Source organism: Saccostrea echinata, unplaced genomic scaffold, assembly GCF_033153115.1.
Source record: "Saccostrea echinata isolate AGI-Se365-2 ecotype Australia unplaced genomic scaffold, CSIRO_AGI_Sech_v1 ptg000036l, whole genome shotgun sequence".
Taxonomy (NCBI): domain Eukaryota; kingdom Metazoa; phylum Mollusca; class Bivalvia; order Ostreida; family Ostreidae; genus Saccostrea; species Saccostrea echinata.
The window spans coordinates 9,501,813-9,517,736 of record NW_026889785.1 but is presented as its reverse complement, the minus strand read 5'-3'; positions in this window follow the sequence as shown (position 1 = coordinate 9,517,736).

Genomic DNA, 15,924 nt, shown 5'->3' with positions numbered 1-15,924 from the left:
TGTCTCAAGGGCACTGCGCATTCATGGACACTCTTATGGCTTAACTTTTAAGCTAGGAAGGACCAAGGGGAGAGACAGTTTGCTCTGGAAAAGGATTTACATGTTTTCTGATCTTGACTTTTTATTAAAAAAAACAACTGAAGGTCATTGCACACCCTCTACCCAACAGTACTCTACGATTGAAGTATTAGCTAAATGTGGCTAATGGGAGAGAAACTGTGGCGAGAAATCCCCATTCCACTAGCAAAATACAGATAGGAAAACTGGACCTGTTAAAATATGAAGTATTTATCATGCCTCTTTTTCGTTTATGTCTTGCTGTTTTTACATTTAAAAAAAAAAACATTTATGGGGTTTCAAATACACGTGCATTACAAATTTTTGGAAAATAGGGGAATTTTATGTACCATATTTTAACACCGTAATATGTTTGGCAATCTACACCAACTTAAAGAAGTTTTTACCCAAGTTCTCTAAACTAATATTTCCCAATACAGTTTGTGTTATTGATTGTACTGAATTTTAAGCAAAGCCTCGTGTCTCCTAATGCGCAGTCTAGACCTTTAAGTACTTAAAATCATCACAATTCATACAAAGCTGAACCAACAGAGGTCAGGAAAACACGGAAGAAATTATGGCATTTAACATGTCTTGTCAAAGACAACAAGCTATCGATCAGAATTTGCATGAACTCTCATTACCAACAAAATGGAAAAGTATCAAGAATCTCCTTCCATCAGAGGTTAGGTTTTCAATACACTTTCCTATTTAAATTAGAATGCATTTTAATTGCCAATTATTTAAAATCTCATTACAAGGGAGAAGAGTGTTAAACTTAGTTCACTCAAGGTATTACCCCCTATGTTCCTTTCTTTGCATTAAGTTGTACTTGACAGTGAGCCATTCTAGGTATTATGAAGTTGCTAACTTGCATTATCATTATAAAGCAAATATTTACTACATTAAATTCAGAAAAACGTCCCTACAGAAATGTACTTGTGAAATGTAACAAATTCTAATTAAAGTAATGATGACTTGCAAAAAGAAAAACCCAACCCAATTACATTGTTGTTTATACCCATTTTTTACATGCGTGAGAACGTACTTGGATATCATTTTTCATTTATTCTGGACAAAATTCCAATGTTTAAGACTACACAATACAACAGTGAATACTTGTTTCCTCTTAAATTCGTTTGCCAATTGATAGGCCTTTGTTTTTGTATGGAACTTGACTACAAAAATCCTCCGTGTACCTGATAAATACAAATTTATGGCAATTTTATTTTTACATGCAGGAACATGGAAGTAAAACAATTTAAAAGAAATCCTCGTCGACTTCTTGGAAGGGGCTTGCAGGGCAGAAAAATCTACTCGCTACATCACTGTTCATTCAAGATTCAATAATCGAGCCGATCTGGGATACAATGTTTTGTAATAGAAAAGTAGATAGTAGAATTTCATATGACCTCCCACGTCAGCTTAGATATTTCATCTCACAGTATGCCAAATTAAGAATGTTGCAATTTTTTTTATGTCTTTGTGGACAAATATATTGATATAAGTGATTCTTCTTACTGCGAAATGGACACAGCCTATGGTCTACCATGAAGCCAGGAGTCAGAGGTGACTTTCGTCATGGGTTCATGGTTTACAATAATATTATAGTACAAAAATGGAAAAATACAGGCAGGCGTGACAATAGAACCCTTCGTTTATTCAAATTAGAACATACTGGAGACGAAATGATAAATCTTTGCACAAAGACATAATTTGAGCCAATCCTGCATTCGAGATCCGGGGGTTCAACAAAAGTTTGTCAACTTTCAAAGTAAGCTAGCAACAGAAAATCAAAACGACTGAAGCCGTGTGATCCAAGATCATTTCAAAATGTCAAATGCTGTTGTAAGGGAATAAGCAAACGATTTGCGAATGCGCCACTTCAAGCATATAAGAAAGTGCTCAAAAGTAAGGATCCCGCCATTGGCAAAAAAGATTTCGAAACAACACCGTATTTACTTATGAGCAAAAGAGGTGGGGTTTTTCATACCACTATTGTGAAAGAAGGGTGTCGAGACAATGGAGTCGAGACCGAATTGTTATATATTAAGGACATACGCAACGTACCTTACCTACTGATAATTTTTCAAGATATTCTTAATTTAAGATTATAGTGCTATCAGATGTTCGTAGACAAAAAATCAACATGCTTTACCAGGGGTTTTGAAAATATATCAATTGATGAAAATTCTCGTATAATTCAAAGAAAAATATACAAAAATTACTAAACATATATTCTCGATGTTTTATTTATCCAAACTTGATTTAGAAGAAGTGTACAATAGCATATACAGACATTAAAATATAGCATACAGTTACTTTAAGTATTGGAACTCTTCAACTCCAGGGAAAAAGACGATAAAGCTCAAACTACGTTGCGTATGTCTTTAAACTGGGTCCTGAAAAAAAAAACCTTGCAGATATTCAAAGTGTATCTAACTTGCTTGAACTTATGGCCCAACAAGTACTCTGTACATATATTACACGGCTCATTTTTTATATGAATTAAAACTTTTGATAGAATAAATATGTCATGTATTATTTTGAACATACCCAACACCCTATTAAAGTAATGGTATGATAACCTTTAACAAGATTGATGGTTTACTACTCAGTAATGACTCATTATCATTTGTCAATGAAACAATTAGCATAAAAGGATTTAATATAAATCGTTACCAATAAATTTAAAGAAAAAGATGTTTGGATAAAACTTTAAACCGACCTCCACGCCGTTAATAAAATAACGATCTTGTTGACGAATATTCGTATAAAAGGGTCCATCTAAGTCAACATAAAAATCTTTCTTTTCCGTGTAAATAAAGACTTCTGAAATAATCCCCCCCCCCAAATGCATCAGACTCATCCAGAAATCAAGAGAAAAATGAATAGCTGGGCTTCTAATGGAGGTCTCTGAGATGAGGTTCCATACTTCAGGAAAACTTTCGTGTACGATTTATATGCATAATTTGTGAAAATTATTGGTGGTATTTGTACCATTTTCAACAAGTATGTTCGAAGATGTTGATTGTTGGAACTTTTTTTGCACAAAATGCCTCAAATAATGCTTTGAATGCAAGTTCCTCATTCACATTAAAATTTACTTCAGGTAAAAATGCATGTACTAGTAATTTTATTTAATTGAAACAAAAAGAAACTAGTTGTTTTGTCAGAGGTCCCATTGACATCCCATTGACATTCTCAAGGAAAATGGTGATTAAAAATCAATTATATATCTACAATATCTGCACTTTGATTGTAGTTGAATCCTGTCTGAATGAAATTTCCTAATTTTTTCGTTAAAGTTAAATGTAAAGTACAAATAACCACAAAGGCATTTTTATTAGAAGATGGAACAGAGGTGGATGATGATGAAATTCTCCAGGATTTAAAAGACAAAACCATAATAACCCTTGCCGATGGCGAGGACTGGACTTCATCTGACCAAATAATCATTGTCAATACTGCCAATCCAGCAGGATAAAATATGAAAATAACGAACTGTATTCAAGCTCAAAGTCCACTAAAACAGTACAAATCGGGAGCAAACACAAAAACAAAGGTGGGATCAGGTGCCATGGAGGAGTGAGCATCCCATCAAGGATGCTTTTGATGGGCATGAACCAGATAAAGTTGGAATCAAATGAGACACAACCTCCAATGAAAGTGATGCATCAGTATTTAATAAAAATAGTTTTAACTTAGACTTATAGATTTGTTTGTTGTGAATAAAGTACAATAATTTAATTTTGGTTGTAACACGTCATTTGATTGGATAAGAAAATTAGAATAAATCGTATAACCTTGGTTGCCTTCGTCACAATGACTTAAGTCAAAAACGTATCCATCCGCTTGACGTTACATTTAAAATACGTACAATTTGAAGGCATTTTCGAAGGAGAAATTGTCTTATTTTATACACTTAATGATGAAAAATTAAATTATAATGAATGAATAATGAATGAATTTAATAGTTACCCAAGTTATATATTTTGTGTTATTAGTTTCCGATGAAAAGGTTTTATGTTTTAGCCAGTAATGGACTTCCTTCATCTGACAAGATAAGCCTTCCTGACATTTCTGATCAAAAGTTTAAAGGATGCACTTTATTGTCTTTAATTTGCAGTAAGCTGCAAATTAAAGATAATAATCTGCTAAATATCCAGAATTGGAAGAGAAAATTTGTCAAAGAATTTATGCCTTAATAGATCCACCTCAACATCAGAACGTCTGACTTAGGGGGTAAAAGAATTTCCTTTCCTTGGGTTCCACTAATTTCATCGGCTGAATCTAACATTTGAAAACAAATCGGATCACCTGTATTTTACCAGAAACAAAATATCTTTTAAAAAATAATGAAAAAAATTGGGTGGGTAAATTTTGACCTGACAGAGTATATTACAGGTCCTTTAGATGAGACCGTATAATCCGAGGTCCCGTGTCGCAGTAGGTACTGGCACGAAAAAGATCCCTCACTGCTCAATGGCCGTAAGTGCCGAGTACAGGTCAAAATTTGCAGCTCTCCACCGGCAAGTGGTGGTGTCTCCACTATGAGTGAAAAATTATCGAGAGGGATGTTAAACAGCAAACAAGCTCAGAGTATATTAAACAAAACATTTATTGTTGGCTTACTGTGGAAAGCAGCTGAACAATCCTATTTTAATTTGTTGATTTTTCAGGAAAAGCAGGAACCAGAAGAACAAATAGCTGGTGTTATAACCATCATTGAATTTAAAAGGTATGTGCAAGTATATATATATATATATATATATATATATATATATATATATATATATGTATATGTGTGTGGGTGGGTGGGTGTTACATTTACAACACGCTGCAAAGACGCATGGAATGAAAACTAAAATTCGCTTCATGTTTTACTGAAAATTGTGGTGTGTGGAAAAAGCAAATAACGAGAGGCCTTTTGGCCACAACACTTAACTACATTTTACACTCTCTGAGGATGCTTCCATACAAATGCCAAATCAAAACTTAGCTGTTCTAAAAAGAAATTTATAAGTAAAACTTTTATTCCCATTGTGATCCTGCCTTTTCTCTAGGAGCATGATTTGAACATACTTACATGTACTCTACTTCTGGATGAATTTACATGGTTTTTAAGAAAATATATTTCCTAAGCTTTTTGTGTGTAACTTTCCTATGTAAAAACTTTGATTGGCTATCGTGGGCCATACCCAACCCCACAGGAGTCTTTTTTTTAAAACACATTTGAATTTACACTACTTCAGAATGCTTCCATATTAATCTGACTGATCACTACTTTGCTGTTCCCAAGATTTTAAAAGATTTTACTTTATCCATGGAAACCTTTGATCCCTAATTGTGGCCCCACCTACCGCAGTGGATCATGATTCTACACTATCTTAGGATGCTTCTATATAAATATGACTAATCATGTCTTTGCATTTCTTGAGAAGATTTTTAAAGATTTTCCTTAGATATTACTTCGTAAAAATCTGATCGCCCATTGCCTCCCCCCCCCCCCCCCAAATCAAGCCCCTGAGGTCCTTATTTGAACAAACTTGAATCCTCGCTATGCAATAAAGCTTTCACACAAGTTTCATTGTTTCTTGCTCAGTGGTTATTGAAACTTTAACAAAGATTGTTTGGGCTAGAGTAATAAGTGGACCCACCTACCCTGAAGGGTATAGAGAAAGATTTGACAAAGATTGGACAATTTATATGACAGTTATTACCGACATCAGACAACGGATAAGAATAGTTCATTTAGTTGTTAAGCTAAGGTGAACTGGATAATTTATTTTACCTTAACAAGTTCTGTTTTTTTTTTTACTGTAGTGGACTAGCTGAAATGAAGTCACCAACATCATACCATCAAAGCCTCTTGATATTTTTCCCAAAAAGACCTTCATGTCTCTAGTCCCAATTAATGGGACAAGGCAAGGAACAAAATTAATTAACTGTAAGTACATATAATGAATGCTTGAAAGACCATGATTATAAGTGATAATGTTCACAACTCTTTATTTGCACTTTGTTCTTACAGATTAGTTAATATATCTGGTTTTGTTGATGAGAAACTTTCAAGAGAAAAGAAAAACACCCGGAAAGTATCTCTTTACCAAAGAAAACATAATTTATTAAAGTTTTTTTATCTAGAATAGAAAAACGTTGAGTAGCAAATGTACAGAGCAGCGAATGTACAGTGGCAACAAATGTTGGAAACCCAGTGGAGGAAAAATCAAGTAAGTGTTTTTAATCAGAAACATAAATATCTGGTGATTTATTTATTTATTTATTTTTTGGTTATATATGTTTCAGAAGTTCAGTTGCAGTACACTCACAGGTGAAAATCACAGATATCAAGAGCCTCTGCTTCAGAAAACATCGCTATTTCAGATGGTGATATGTCTTAAACATAACACCAATGGAACTGAAGAACACCATATGTATCGAATGGTTGATCATACAAGGAGACATAATATAACCACTGTGATTTTAGTTTTGACATAATGTTATGAACGTTTTGAACTAAAACATTTGTTTTGGATCAGAGGGATGAGTTATTGTACAGCTAACACTGGGAATTGTTAACTGTTTTCGCTCTCACTCAGACTCTTCAGACGTCGCCAACTTCCCTCCAGAAACCTCTGAATTTCTAGTCCTCTTGCTTATTAGTTTGGTTCAATAAACATTTTGTGCTGACACTGTTCCAAGATGGGTATTTCCCAGTCCTAATTCACAGGTTCAGGAAACATTTTGTGCTGACTCTGTTCCAAACTGGGTATTTCACGGTCCTATTTCTTTGTATCAGACTTCCACGCTTTTTGGAAAGTTCAGATTGTTCCTTTAAGATCTCCGCGATTTCTTCGTGATTTCAAACTCATTTCCGTTGTTTTATTGTAGGTTTGATAAGCGTCCGGTAGCCGGAATGTTGAGTCCAAATCATCTTAATACAGGCCTCTTGGTTTCATTGCATCTCAAAATTGTCTTCCATGATGTTGTTTTTGCTCCTTTTTTAGAGTCGACAATTCTTTAAGAACGTCTTGAAAGAGTACATGCTGTCACAACACAATCAGGTGAAAGACATTAAAGTTCATTTGTAAAATATGTTATATTTTTACTTCATTTTCTTAATTTGCATTAATTTCAGAATCAAAACATTTCATTTTAATAAATTGTAATTGTGGATTCTATCAGAAATTAACAAGAAGTTCAGCTGAACACCTAGATGTAGAAGAACCGGAGGTAGCTGCTACTGAATTATAGAAAATTCAGCTCATAATCCATCATAGACAAGATATTCCAGGTGATTGGTTTAAAAAGCACATCTAGATCTCGATATTTATTTGTTGTTTGACGTTCCTATCGAGGATTTTTCACTCCTATAGAAACGCCACCACTTACCAGTGGAGAGCTGTAATTTTTGACCAATCATCGGCACTGAAGGCCATTGAGCACTGAAGGGTCTTCTTCGTGCCAGCATCTACTTTTACACGGGACCTCGGTTTATACGGTCTCATCCGACGAACCCGCGACGTATTACCGAAAAGCAAGTACGAGGAATTTTTAAGGACATCATTCTACATCTGTAAACAAATCACTTAGTCAGATACATGAATTTCGATATTCAAAAGCCCTAAAAGGTCATTAGATTGGTAAAAAAAAATTTCGAGGTCAAGTTCAAGAGGTTTCACTTGGTCATAAATTGGGTCAAAACATTCAAGATCTACACGTTGTCGGTAAGTATGTACTTTAAGTCTAGAATTCATGAGAGGTCAGTTTATAGAATTCAATTTTCAAAGTTAAAAATGTTTAAAGGTCAAATAACAGTATTTACAAGAAAGCAATCCTCCTCTGACAACTCTCCACACCTTCAAAAAGAACGTCCCAAGGTATAATAAACATATTTCCCATCACTGAGGAAAGTGAGTAGCAAATTGAATCGGTATAATACGTTTATGTTACTTAATAATATAAATTTTGCTATTAAATGTATTACGACCATATTTTGTGGTAACATTTAACTTGTTTTTCCTATTTCGCAAAAATAATAGGATTTATCCCATTATTTTAATGGTGGAAAGAGTCAGGAAGTCTTGCTTATTCAACCGATGGTGCTTTTATTTGACGCAAACTTGTGCAAGTTTGCCAAAAAATTTAAGCATTATACTCTGTTGTATGTAATATATAATGCAATTTTAGAAAAATAGCTTTGTTTCACATAAATATTTCAATTATTGAAGAGTGGAGCTCATACGATCCCAGATGATCAGGCGACGTCCCTAATGGATGGAGGATTACGTGATGGATATTCCGGTGCGGACGTCCAGGGTGAAGCAGACGGTGAAGGCCTGAGATGCACTTCAGCAACCTGAGAAGATGGGACTGCCACTTCCCAAGTCTGTGCATGACTGCCACTTCCCAAGTCTGTGCATGATCTTCCTAAGGAAAAGCTTGAACAATATGTAGTGAGGGTTGTGCCATCTCCTCAGTCTGTGATAGCTGATCCTCAGTCAGAACTTGTACAGTAAGAGAAAGTGAAACTACCGTCCCCTCAGCCTGTTCTAGCTCTTACCTTGCCAGAATTTTAACAACAGCGTGTGCATTTGTCGCTGACATTCCCTCCCTCGATCTTTCAGGATCTTGTTGAGGATGAGGCTGGACGGACTGCGCAGACTGAACTGTCATCTTCTGATTGTTGAGGGTCGTCCTCGGATCAAAATACAAAGTGAAACATTACTAACAAGAAATAAATTGACTTTATTTAAAATTCTTATATTTAAATCAAAACGCCACAATGAACATTGTATAATTCGTTCATCTGAACAGTTGATAAAATTAACATTTATCATTATAATTAATTTCATTGTTTTGGTTTTTATAGCATGTCATTATTCCGTATTTGAAGAAATAAAAAGAACAAAACATGGATGTATTGAAATAGATGAGGACCTAAAATGTCTGAAAGAAGAAATAAGGTCGAAGACAAAAGAACCAAGTAGGGGTCCTGGTACCCAAAATTGGCGTGTAGTTACACTTAAGAATTAGAGTATGTTGGCTTCACATTGAACCATTTATAGTCTTTTTACATTGTTCGTTTGAAAGGTACTATTTTTTTCATTATTTTTGATATTATTCTTTTTTTTTTAACATTTTAAACATTTGAAATTAATATTGTATTTTTAAAGAAGTACTTGTATTTGTACGTATTTAATTGAGTTGGGGACAGTAGCGATAGTTGGTATCTCTACCAATACCAAGAGGACCTGGTAGACCCAGCTTTTTGGAGAAAAATCAGCGCCAATCCGGAGCAAAGAAGAACCAAAATTCTTCAAAAGGTAGATTATATTGTTCCTGGCCGAGGAAAGGTGTTTAAAGTGCCCATTTAATAAAACTGTTAACGTTGCAAGGAATGCAGGGTAGCGTTTACTTTATGAATAGTAAGATAGATTTCTTCCCTTCATTGCACATGTACTGATTAATACGAATCATACTATTGATTTGTACTTTTGTGCTCTATTAAATAATGGTGCTAGCATAACACATTATAATTCAGAAATTTTTAGATTGGACTTGCTACAAAAACACTCCCCTTCTAAGTGCTTAATATACAAAAAATCATAGGTGTCACGGGAAACTATTTAAAAGTGCTGGGAACGTTAGATGTAGAAATGTTTATTGATAGTATTGTGTTTGTACACTGTGCATGTCGTACAAGACAGTTTTGTCTACATACTTACTTTAAACTTTTTGAAACCCAATCATGCCACTATTAATTATGCAACTAACACCTTGAAAATAGCTACTTAAACTAACCTGCATGTGCATCTCATTATAGCTGGCACTGGGTAAGCTAGAGCAGTTGCCAATGCCTTTATTCCCCAGGGTAGTGAAATAACAACACAAACTTGTTTACAGCGTGAAGGTATGTGCGTCGCACAGTAAATCTTGTAATTTTTATATTTAATGATATCGAGGTCGAGATACAAGATATTGTCAAAATCAGAGCTTATATTTTTCTTCTTTATTCTATTTCATTTTGATCATATAATTGTTGCACTTCCAATTACGGCAAATTGAGTTTCTGTTTCCCAAGTGCAAGGTCGACAAGGGCATGACGGGCTTTCTAAAAATCCATTGAATAAAAGGGGTTCGGAAGAATTATCGGTCTGAGTTGCTACTGGAACTTCTTCCCTCTAGGATCCCAGCCCAACTCATTGAAGAAATAAAGGGCTCAAAGAGTCGCTAGTTTTTCATTTTCAAGTTCTACAAATATCTTGGACGACATATCGCTTACAAGTGGAGATTAAAAAAAAAGCAAGATTTAAATATCTACTTTCAATTCTTTTTAAAATAAAACTACCAACACTAATGTCTTTATTTTCATCAAGAGTGTATAAAAAGCGACTACTTAGGCGGTACACTGATGAAAGTGTTTAACGCGTGACCAGGCAATTGTCTTCAAATTATCAGGTAGCACAGATAGCAGACCTGTCAATCAAATCAGAAGCTATTGTTTAGTTTTTAACAATCGAAAGGCGGTATATTATTGATCTTGAAACAGGTAGATTTTCATTATGTTAACGTAAATTTGGGCTTTTAAACTTCACTTCGATTTAAAAACGACCGTTCACGGTAGCTCAGTCGGTAGAGCGCTCGCTCCGTGATCGGGAGGTCGTGAGTTCGAATCTCGGCCGCGACTGACCCAAGTCGATAAAAATAGGTAGCAACTGTTCCTTCGCCATGCGCTCGGCACTTTGAAGTGAAAGTTGCGGGTCCTTCGGATGAGACCTTAAAACCCGAGGCCCCGTGTCACGGCAGGCGTTGGCACAATTAAGAATGGCCCTGAGTGCCGAGTAAAGGTCAAAATTTGAAGCCCTTCACCAGTATATGGTGACGTCTCTATATGAGTAAAAAATTTCCGAATGGGACGTAAAACAACATACAATCAATCAAGATCTTCGAATATCAAGGAAGCAAAGATTGTAGCAATAATGATTTTTCAGGGAGGCCTGAAACTGAAAACCTTGATTTTAGAAATATTCCCTTTATGTTGACCCATATATTAAGGTCAAATTAGATGGACATCAGGATGCATTGACTCCGGACGGACTTCATCAATGTGACCTAAACCTGATTCAGATATGAAGGTGACCTCAGATGGGATGATCTACTTTTTAAGGTGAAATTTAATGGCCTTTCGAGTGTATATCCATAACCTTCCAGTCATTGATATCTAGATAACCCTAGACGGTCACGGATGACCTCAGACGGACCGATATATCAAGGTGACCCTTAAAAAATATAAATCTTAAACATTTTTATGGTTTTTAACACTTTTAAATCTGAAAAAAATGCAACAAAGAGACTAATATTAGGCCATCCATCATGATTCTTGGGGGTGGGTGGGTGTACAAAAACTGATAAAATTTATAGGAAGTGACAAAAGAACAAAAGGGCTCTTTATTAGCTGAATTATGGTTATTCTGATATTTTAATTGTGTAAATATGTCGCTTTAATTTGTAATTCATTAATATTACAGTACATTAATGCGCTTAACAAATCATGCTAAAATAACAATCGTGACTGAGACTTAATTTAAAAGAGAGGGTCAACACTTACATATAAGTGGTAAATAGATAAAAACATTCTCCGGCAAACTGAAAAATCATGAATGTCAGCTGCGAAAGCATGGAAAAAGTTTAGAGAACCATAACAGTCATACCATGGTGCTAAGTGACATTCTGTACTAAATGTGTGCTACATGGTTAGCCCTCAGAACAAGTATTCTCTCGTGCCCAGACAGTATTAATGCATTTTTGGTCATAAGCTGCTTATTTTTTAAAAATTCTTAAATTTAATTTGTGCATTACTTTTATTAGACATATTTAACTCATTTCATTATTTCTATTCCTCCAATTCAGTTATAAATGAATCACTAAATGTGAATAAAATGAAAGTAAACCCAGCCTCTGTAAAATTGAACACTTTGTGAAAACATGTTTTACTTCTTCACATTTTATCGCAGTTGTCGCTTTTGTTGAAAACTCATTCGCAAACCCAGAATTAGTCTTTTCTTGAAAAAAATCAGCCTAAATTACTTTCACGGCAAAGTCTGTAGACACTATAATTGACTGCGGTCAGGTGGTGCACAGAGTTTAAAGTCATCTAAAATTTAAAAAAAAACATTTTCTAACTTCTTTCTACATGTCAGATGCATAATCCTACTTTGAAAGTCATAATTTGGAGTTTTGGGGGTAAAACATGACATATTATTAGTATTTTACATAGAAATCTGTATAAATTAATGTCAACCCTACTTCTAACTTTAAAAATATGTGCTTGCACACATAAAGTTCATAAACTGACATATTTTGTTGAAATATGCCATTTTAAAATTAAAAATGCCTTTAATATGGATGTAGATGATTTTACACAATCACCTTCAAGGTATCACATCGGTAATTCTGTTCACTATATAATTCTATATAGAATAAAAGTCATTAAAAATCAGGTATTCGAATTCATGAAAAAATATTTAGCAGGAAGTGTTATATAAACGTTACCAGTCACATTAGCTCACACCAAAAAATGGGTACGTACGTACACGGCATTTTCTGATATTTTCCATCCGCAAACAGGAATACCCTCAAAACCACGTGTATAAACTATAGAATAAGGGAAAATAAAAAATTTCTCACAATAAAAAAATATTTCTTTATTACGTATGGAACTACAATTTACTAAGTTCAGTTTGATTGGTCAATTACCGGTGTGATACCTTAAAATGTACATTTTTCAATTTTTCTTCCTGAAAAATTTATTTTTGGTCTATGGTAATATATCAAGAAAAAATAAAAGAAATTTAATCAATAACACGGCAGGCGTATATTTTTTTTCTCGGCAGGCGTATTTTCCCTTGAAGGCGTATTTTAATATTACCCGTGTAGGGTTAGTGATCCGAGTTCAAAGGAAATCGAGATTCAGTGTCTTAAAAAATATATTCTGTAATAATCAACAGATTATAAATATAAACAATTGCGTATGAAACAGTATCATAATATTTAATCCAGAGGAGTGTGATATTGTAATGTTACCACACCGGATCAATCCGGAAATTTTATGTCTGTCTTTATTTAGTTCTGTTTTCTCTTGTATATCTGCATTTCCTGCAGGCTGCACGAGGTTGATGCACAAGCATTTTTTTCATTGAAGAGTTTCTAGTCATAGGTAGCGGCGACCATGCAAGTTTTATCGTTGCAAATAGAGCGCATAAAGAACTCGAATACCAGCGACTCTACATTCGCAGTTCATTTTTGTTTGTTTGTTTATTGTTTAACGTCCCTCTCGAGAATTTTTCACTCATATGGAGAAGCCACCACTTGCCGGTGGAGAGCTACAAATTTTGACCTATACCCGGCACTCAGGGCCATTGAGCAGTGAGGGATCTTTTTCGTGCCAGCACCTACTGCGACACGGGACCTCGGTTTATACGGTCTCCTCCGAAGGACCGGTCTCCATGTCGCACAGTGGGATTCGAACCCGCGAAGTAAGGATCATTGGCAGTTCATAAAGCAAGGGTAAGATTAGATTCTGATTACGGCAGTCCGGATTGCAAGAGCTTTGAAGAAAAACTTAAGAAGTAAATAATGGAATGACTGACTTCGTAAAGAAAAGTGCAACAAGTGTTATAACAAATAACACACATCTTGGTATGGTTTATATATACTCCGGCTTAGACTGTTTATAGCCTTTTTGTCTATTTTTCACAAATGCATGGATTTAAAAGTGATAGGCCTGAAGTTTACAAACTACATAATAGTACATTATATGTATGACCATATGTTCACCCTATACAAGCTACATAATAGTACATTATATGTATGACCATATGTTCACCTGAAACAAGCTGCATCAGGATACAGTAAACACCAATTCTGCTTTTTGACACATTTTGTTGTTGCTTATCTTCAAATTTAAATACTGTGTACCAAAGTACTAGTATTAGTTACAATGGACATAATGTCAGCAATTATTTTCGTTTACTTGTTCTTCTTGTCCCACTATTTTGAAATGTTAAAATTTATTGAAACACATGTAGATTTTTTTCCTCAAGTAAGACTATAAAATTAAACTTTTACATATTCATCCATTACATATCCAATGGTAGGCTTTATGTATTGTAAGCCCTTTCATTTGGCCCAATCACTAAATATCTATATCGTTACCCCTCTAAAATTTAACCACATGTATTTTTGTAATATATACACAGTGTGCCATTTTAGGAGAAAAATTACATTTTGATAGTCATGTATTGTCAAAATTACAGTACTTAAAAACATCATTAATTACTAGCTGTACCATCCTCAGAAATTAAGACGAAGATTGGTTGCAACTGACAAGAAGAAGAACTTGGCAGAAGAGGAGAAAGCATCAGTGAAAAAAAATTTAAGCCATAAACAGTCATATAAGTACATGTCAAGTGATGAAGAGGCAGCGGATGGGTTTATTCCACACCCCTATTCCTGGGAAAGTGAGACGTGAAAGCATGTCAAGGACAGTCTAAACTAAAAGTATTACGAGACATGTCCACCGAGAAGTAAGCGACTGGTGCAAAGGAGAACAAAAGGTTCTACAAAAGAACAGGAAACACCATTCATATTTTTGTTTGGTTGTTAGGTCATTCTTTGATTATCTTGATGTTGTTAACAATTTTTTTTCATATGTGTAAAAGAACTTTTTTTACGTTTTATTTTATAGTACTTATTTGCAATAAAAAATAGATAACCTGATGCACTGTTTTTTGTTGTGTTTTGTCTGTTGGATGAATAAAGGACTGCTTATGAAGAAGGCAATAGGAGATGCGATACTGGTTTAATATATAGCAAAATGAAATAATTTCTGCAGAGGAAAGATTAAATTTAATATATATAATAATGACATTTTATATAATTAAAGGTGAATGAAATATACAGTATGTTTACAATTTGTAAACTTTTAGTTTCATGCAAACAAAATAATATATTTAATGCCATTAAATATCAAATTTAGTGCCACTAAAATATGTAAACTTTTATTTTAATGCAAACAAAATGATATATTTATTACTGCTTTGTTAACTAAGCAAAAAGTAGGACATTACATTATATTTTAGTGAAGTAAAGCTATAGTAAAGGTCACCTTTTAGAACTTTGACTTTTCAGTACAGTCATTTAAAGGTAATGTAAATTTAAAATTTACATTATCTTTATTGGCTTTGTAAAGCTATTTTTTCACGCAGTGTATTATCGAACTCAATCGTCACATATATACAAGTATCATGTGCAAGCCTGTTAATATATTGTTTGTTTGTGTTATATTTGAATCCATACATTGTTAAGTTGATCTTAAATTAGAACACTTTACACTCAATTATAAAATCATTACTCATTTCGATAATATGTCATTTTTACATGTTTATATCCCATGATATTGAATAAATGTTATGGACATTCTTTAAAATCACCTGCAATTGGTTACTGAGAATTCTTGAAAAATACATTCAGGAACGCATGCATCTTCCTACCAACTAGTCGAGGGTTTCTTGACTTGGGAAGATGGAATGCATGTACAAGTTTAAAAATACTAAATACTAAATACATGTATTTGGAATACACTTGCTTCTGGCCCTCCTGATTGGAAAGATGATGCTTGGGGGATGTTTGAAACTTCACCCTCTTTTAAGACAAACAATTCATTGCTCTTCATCATCAGTGATGCATCTATCTATGAATACAGGTCGAATAATGTCTTCGCCTAATTCAAATTTTGTGATTACTGAAGTTGAAAAAAGACTCATCCTTATAGAGCACACATACAGTTATATAGTACATATA